Genomic DNA, 7098 nt, shown 5'->3' on the forward strand with positions numbered 1-7098 from the left:
CAGAGCAGCCAAAGCTCAGCTCCAGGCTTCAATCCCTTCCTCCTGGCATGTCAGGACCAGTTCCTGATTCCCTTTTGTGTGTCTCCCCCCCACATCCTCCCCCTCCACCCTGGTTGCACAAAGTGATCCCCAAAGCACTCAGGGGATTACCTAATGGCTTCCTTCAATTGGGCAAAACTTGCAGCACAGGACTGGTGACTCCTGGCTCCTTACCAATGTCCTTCCTGCTGCCTTGCCAGGCCCTGGGGCTTGCAGCAGCTGGACAAAGAGTTTCCAGAACCCTTCTTGGTGTTCTCTGAGCTCTGCTCCCTTCACAGAGGCCTTCTGCCCCTGGGCTCTGCCCTGCTGAGGCCTCAGCAGAGGTTTGGAGCTGAAGCAGAAGTTGCTGAGTGTGAGGCTGCTGAGGCTCTGGCACAGGTTGCCCAGGGAGGCTGTGGCTGCCTCCTGCCTTGGGATGCTCAAAGCCAGGCTGGATGAGGCCTGGAGCAGCTGAGTCTGGCTGAGAGGAGTCCCATGAGCATGGAGGGGAGCTTGGAGCAGCTGAGCTCTGAGCTCCCTTCCACCCTGAGCCTTTCTGGGCTCCTGGGAAGTGTCTGTGCTCTGTGCTGGCCTGGGGGGGTGCTGAACAAGGAAAGAGAAGGAAGCAAACCTCTGCAGGTGCCCTCACAGCCCTGAGCAGTGCATTGGCTCTGCCCCATCCTGCTGCCCTCCCAGGCAGGGCTGAGGGCTGCAGCCCCTGCAAGAGCTGCTGGCTGGGGGGCAGCAGAAGTCTCCCTGCACTGCTCTGCTGCTTGCAGCCTTCCCTGGCAAGTGCTGCCCTGGGTCACTGCTACCATCACTCCTCCAGCCCAGCTGCTGACTTGGAGTGAGGGAGGTGAACCACTGAGTCCTTGAGGCACCCCAGGAGGAGCCTCACTGCCTTCTGCTTGCTGAAGGAGAGCAAAACTTGCTCCCTGCAAGATGTTTCATGGCATCAGGACACTGCAGCAGGGTGGAGGGCTGGGCTGGGTGATCTGTGAGGCCTCTTCCAAGCAGAGGCACTCTGGCATCCTGTGAGCTTCCCCTCTGGAACACCTCACCCTGTGTCACTGCCCCTCTGCTGCCCTGCCTCTGCTGGTTGCTGGCTATGGGCTGGCAGCTGAGCTGGGCAGTGCCAGAGGTGCCCAGGGCAGCTCTGCAGCCTAAGTCATCACTAAGGATGCTGCTCCCTGGCACTGTGAGCACTGCAGGCCCACAGCATGCTGAGAGCTGCAGGCAGGGAGGTGGTGACTGGAGAGGGAAGAGCATTCCCAGCTGGCTGCTGGAGCAGCTGGCAGAGGAGAGGGCACAGCTCCTTCAAAGCTGCACAGAAAGGCAGCAGCTGGCAGCAGCTCCAGGAGCCAGCACTTCCCAGCTTCCCCTCAGCCAGGGGGAAGCAGCTTCCCTGAGCAGCCACCCTGCTGGCAGCCATCCCTGCCCTGCCTGCTGGCACCAAAGGTGGCACTCGATGGATCCATCCCCAGGGGCAAGGCTGGAGAAGGTCCTGCTGGTGAGGTTCTCCCAGGCACAAGTGCCAAGAGCCTCACCAAGAGCAGTCCTGGGCAGGACACTGGGCCAGGGGCTCCAGGGGCTATGTGTCTGGGAAACAGGGGAAGGCTTGGGAAGCTTTGGGGAAGGAAGGGAAGGGGAGGGAAGGAGAGGAAGGGAAGGGGAAGGGGGAAGGGGAAGGGGAAGAGGAGGGGAAGGGGAAGGAAGGGAAGGGGAAGGAAGGGAAGGGGAAGGGGAAGGAAGGGGAAGGGGAAGGGGAAGGAAGGGAAGGGGAAGGAAGGGAAGGGGAAGGGGAAGGGGAAGGAAGGGAAGGGGAAGGGGAAGGAAGGGGAAGGGGAAGGGGAAGGAAGGGAAGGGGAAGGGGAAGGAAGGGAAGGGGAAGGGGAAGGAAGGGAAGGGGAAGGGGGAAGGAAGGGAAGGGGAAGGGGAAGGAAGGGAAGGGGAAGGGGAAGGAAGGGAAGGGGGAAGGGGAAGGAAGGGAAGGGGAAGGGGAAGGAAGGGAAGGGGAAGGGGAAGGAAGGGAAGGGGAAGGGGAAGGAAGGGAGGGGAAGGGGAAGGAAGGGAAGGGGAAGGAAGGGAAGGGGAAGGAAGGGAAGGGGAAGGAAGGGAAAGGGAAGTGTATTGCTTGACAGTTTATTCTATGAAGTCACTAAAAGGCTCTGACCCTGCTGCCTGGAGCTGCTGCTGCTGCTCTGGCACTGGGGGCACACAGCAGGGCAGTGCCTGACCCAGGCCCAGAGATGCTGCAGTTACTGAGGAGTGAAGGAAGCATCACACAACAAGGACTGGAAGTGAAGCTCTTCCACTGCCCATAAATGGAAGAGGTTGGTCAGAACCACCCGTGGAGGAGAATGCCCTGGCTGAGGCTCAGGGCATGATGTAAGGAGGTGTTTGCACAGCAGCCAGCAGCTCCCAGCCTATAAAAGGAGGATGAAACCAGCAGCATTCACAAATCCCTCCTCACAGTTTCAGCTGCCATTTAAGGAAGTCCTGCACTAAATCATCCTCCACGGTGATTTCTAACACCTTGACTGCTCTCCAGAAGGTGTCTGAGTCACCACCTTCCACCTGGAGAGCTGCTGCAGCTTCTCAGGCTGTTTGACAACAGGCAGTGGATTGTTGTCTGGAAGGAGCCTGCAGTGAGGTCATGCAGCCAGGCTCTGCTGCTCATCACATTCCTCCAGGGGATGTGGCCAGGCACTGGCAGGTGGCTTTTGCTTCATGAGCAACAAACACCTCTGTAGGATGCTGAAGTTTTGCTTCCTGCTGCCTCGTTAATGCAGCTGCTAAAGGAGGGAGGAGAGGAGAGGAGAGGAGAGGAGATGGGAGGGGAGGGGAGGGGAGGGGAGAGGAGAGGAGAGGAGGGGAGGGGAGGGGAGGCGAGGGTGAGGGGAGGGGAGGCGAGGGGGAGGGGAGGGGAGGGGAGAGGAGAGGGAGAGGAGGAGAAGGAGGAGAGGAGAAGGAGGAGAGGAGAAGGAGAGGAGGAGAGCAGAAGGAGAGGAGGAGAGGAGAAGGAGGAGAGGAGAGGAGAGGAGAGGAAGAGGAGAGGAGAGGAGAGGAGAGGAGAGGAGAGGAGAGGAGAGGAGAGGAGAGGAGAGGAGAGGAGAGGAGAGGAGAGAGAGAGGAGGGGAGAGGAGAGGAGGGGAGAGGAGAGGGAGAGGGAGAGGGGAGGGGAGGGGAGGGGAGAGGAGAGGAGGGGAGGGGAGGGGAGGCGAGGGGAGGGGAGGGGAGGCGAGGGGAGGGGAGGGGAGAGGAGAGGGAGAGGAGGAGAAGGAGGAGAGGAGAAGGAGGAGAGGAGAAGGAGAGGAGGAGAGGAGAAGGAGAGGAGGAGAGGAGAAGGAGGAGAGGAGAGGGGAGAAGGAGGAGAGGAGAGGAGAGGAGAGGAGAGGAGAGGAGAGGAGAGGAGAGGAGAGGAGAGGAGAGGAGAGGAGAGGAGAGGAGAGGAGAGGAGAGGAGAGGAGAGGAGAGGAGAGGAGGGGAGGGGAGGGGAGAGGAGAGGAGGGGAGAGGAGAGGAGGGGAGAGGAGAGGGAGAGGAGGAGAAGGAGGAGAGGAGAAGGAGGAGAGGAGAAGGAGAGGAGGAGAGGAGAGGAGAAGGAGGGGAGGAAGGGAGAGGGAGAGGAGAGGAGAGGAGAGGAGAGGAGAGGAGAGGAGAGGAGAGGAGAGGAGAGGAGAGGAGAGGAGAGGAGAGGAGAGGAGAGGAGAGGAGAGGAGAGGAGAGGAGAGGAGAGGAGAGGAGAGGAGAGGAGAGGAGAGGGAGGAGAGGAGAGGGAGAAGGAGGAGAGGAGAAGGAGGAGAGGAGAGGAGAGGAGAGGAGAGGAGAGGAGAGGAGAGGAGAGGAGAGGAGAGGAGAGGAGAGGAGAGGAGAGGAGAGGAGAGGAGAGGAGAGGAGAGGAAGAGGAGAGGAGAGGAGAGGAGAGGAGAGGAGAGGAGAGGAGAGGAGAGGGAGAAGGAGGAGAGGAGAGGAGAGGAGAAGGAGAGGAGAGGGAGAAGGAGGAGAGGAGAGGGAGAAGGAGAGGAGAGGGAGAAGGGCAAGAAGGGGAAGGGAAAGGAGAAGGAAAAGGAGAAGGAGGAGAGGGAGAAGAAGAAGGAGAAGGACAAAAAGGGGGAGGGGAAGGAGAAGGAGAAGGAAGAGGAGGAGAAGGAAGGGAGAAGGAGGGAGAAGAGAAGGGAAAGAACAAATCCCAACCTTCAGAGCCCTGCTCAGCTGCTGCTGCTGGAGCAGGGAGCAGGCAGGGCAGCAGGTAAAGCATTTTCCAGTGTCCACACCCTGACCTACAAAAGTCTGTGAAGTTTTGCAGGGAGATGCCTGTCCTGGGCATGAATCAGGAAGAAAAGGGAAGAATCCCTGAAGAGGGAAGCAGGGAGCAGAACAACGCTCGGAGCCCGCAGCCCCCGGGGCTCCTCCGTGCGCGGCGACACAGCTCAAGCACCTTAATTAGTGACTCTGCCCTGCCGCTCGGCTCCCTGCGATCGCAGCTCACATTTCGCTGTGCTGCTTCCTCCCGCACTCAAACGCTTTCACTTCTCTTTTCCAGTGGCCTTTTGAAGCTGTCTTTAACAGCATGGCCAACGGAGCTGGGGGCTGGCAGGAGGGAAACGGCCTCCAGAACCCAGCAGCGGCCAAAGGCTCCCAGCCGGAGCCCTGCTGCCAGGAGGAGCTCAGAGCTGACAAAGCAGCAGAGGTGACCTCATGGTGAGACAGGTGCATGGCTGCTGCTGCTGCTGCTGCTGCTGGACGGATTGATTTGCATTTGGAGAGGCTGAATATGCAGCAGGAGCTTGAAGGCATAAAATCCCTACCATCAGCTGTGTGGCAGAGGCACTTCCAGCAACCACCCAGACTTCAGGGGGCAACTTTGCTCCTTTCCCAGGTCCTAAGGAGAGGTCAAAGGGAGTTCAGGTGATAGGCTCCAGGGAAAGCAGCAGAAAATCAGGAGTGTGATTAGAGAAAATGTGATTCAGCTCAGGAGTCCTCCTCGGGAGCAGGCAGGGGAAAGAAGGAGCAGCACAGGAGCTGAAGCAGCTGACAAACGTGAGGGACCTGCTGCAGAGAAGGGGCCAGGGGCCCAGCCCTGGCTCAGCCCCACAGAGAAGTTAAAGCACAAAGAGCACAAAGCAAAGGCTCTGGGAGCAGCTGTGGGCAGAGCAAGTCCCAAGGAGGACACAGGGAATGCAGCAGGCACTGCCCTTGGGAAGGCAGCAGGCACTGCCCTTGGGAAGGCAGCAGGCCAGGACTGAAGCAGCAGAGGGGATTCAGTTTTCTTTCTCCTTCCCGATCAGTTTCAGTTCAAGGTCAAACCTGAGGTGGCCCTGAGCAGCCTGAGCCGGCTGGAAGTGTCCCCAGGGTCCCTCCCAACCCCAATGCAATCTGTGGCTCTCTGGTTTAGGACCAATGCAGCAGCCCAGTGCTGGGGCAGGGGCTGAACAGCAGCTGCTGAGAAAACATCCTTCTTCTTCTCCCTCTCCTCCTTCTCCCTTTCCTTCTCCTTTCCCTTCCCCTTCTTGTCCTTCTCCTTTTCCTTCTCCTTTCCCTTCCCCTTCTTGTCCTTCTCCCCCTCCTCTTCTCCTTCTCTCCTGCATCCTGGAAAACAAATGTTGGAGATGGAGGCAAGGAAGCATCAAGGCCTGTGAGGAATAAAGTCCAAGCTTGTCAGCACACCACTGAAATCCCAGAGGGAAGCAGAACACAGCAAGGGAGGGGAGGCTCTGGATGGCCCAGGGAGGCTGTGGATGCCCAAGCAAGGCCAGGCTGGATGAGGCCTTGAGCAGCCTGGGCTGGTGGGAGGGGTCCCTGCCCATGGCAGGGGGTTGGAACTGGCTGACCCTGAAGGTCCCTTCCAACCCAACCCTTTCTATGAATCTATGACTTAGTGGGAGCCCTCCCAGGGCCCAGGCTCTGCCCGGTAAACCTCACCACAGACCAGGCTCAAGCAGTTAGCAGAGCCCTGGGGAGTGGAGCTGGGCACAGCCTCGCTGCACTGCAGAGCCAGGGGAGCAAACAGCCCCCAGCAGCCTTCTCCTTACTGCCCAGAGCTTACTGCTCCCTAGAAGTTCAGACACTCAGGCCTCAGTCACAAAGCAAAGGGCCTCAGGGAGCTTTCCGGGGGACCGGGCGCATTCCTGTCCCCCCAGCTGCAGCTTTGGAGCTGTCCAGGCAGCCCCTGCTGCCCCTGCCCCGAGCCCGCTGCCGCCGGCAGGCTCTGCAGTGACAGCTTGTGGCTGGGAGAAGCATTGCCGGGGACCAGGAGAGTTCCACCAGAAGAAGGTCTCCTCCTGGCTAAAGGACCGGAGAAGGGGGGTGCCCGGGAACGCCTTGCCGTGAGCCCGGGAACTGCGCGGCCCGCCCGGAGGTTCCGGCCGGGATGCAGCGGAGCGCAGCTGGAGCCGCTCCGGGAGCTCTTTCCGCAGGCGTGGGGTGGCCTCTAGTGACAGCCCCGCGGATGCACAGCGAGCTGCGGCTCCCCGAGCTGCGCCGCCGACCTGGGAAGCCCCTGCGAGCCCCTCAGACCCCTGCGATCCCCTCAGACCCCTGCCAGCCTCCCCGGCGGGCAGACCCGAGCCGGGGACCTCCGCTGGGTGTTCCGTGCGGGGCGCTGCTGGCGGCGTTCGGTACCCAGGGCAGCTCCGAGCTGCCTTTTCCGCCCGTCTCCAGGATTTGGTTGGTTTCCTGAGGCAGATCCAGCGGCTGGGGTGGTGCTTCAGGCTCCTGCTCCTCGCCAAGCAGCCCTCGGTTTGCTTCTGGTTGTACCAGCGCCGGGAGGGGGCTGCCCGGTGGTCACTGGGCTGTCCCAAAGGGCTGAGCCACCCGGGGGCGTGAAAAGGACTGCAGCAGCCATGCAGCAGCCATGCAGCAGCCATGCAGCAGCTTCGGCAGCTCCTGGCAGTGGGGAGAGCAGAGCCCTGGGCCCTTTGTGCTGCTGTGGGCTCCAGCTGTGGCACCCGCCAGGGCCCTGCACCCACGAGGGTTTATTTTTCAAGCCAGTGGAAGGGCTCCACAGGAGAGAGCATGGAGGCAGCAAGCTGCCTGCAGGGACCTCCTGTGGGGCAGCAGCAGGGTGGGCAGTGCCAGC

The sequence above is a fragment of the Melanerpes formicivorus genome, unplaced genomic scaffold (assembly GCF_026170545.1).
Source record: "Melanerpes formicivorus ecotype bairdi unplaced genomic scaffold, bMelFor1.0.p_v2 SCAF_112, whole genome shotgun sequence".
Lineage (NCBI taxonomy): Eukaryota > Metazoa > Chordata > Aves > Piciformes > Picidae > Melanerpes > Melanerpes formicivorus.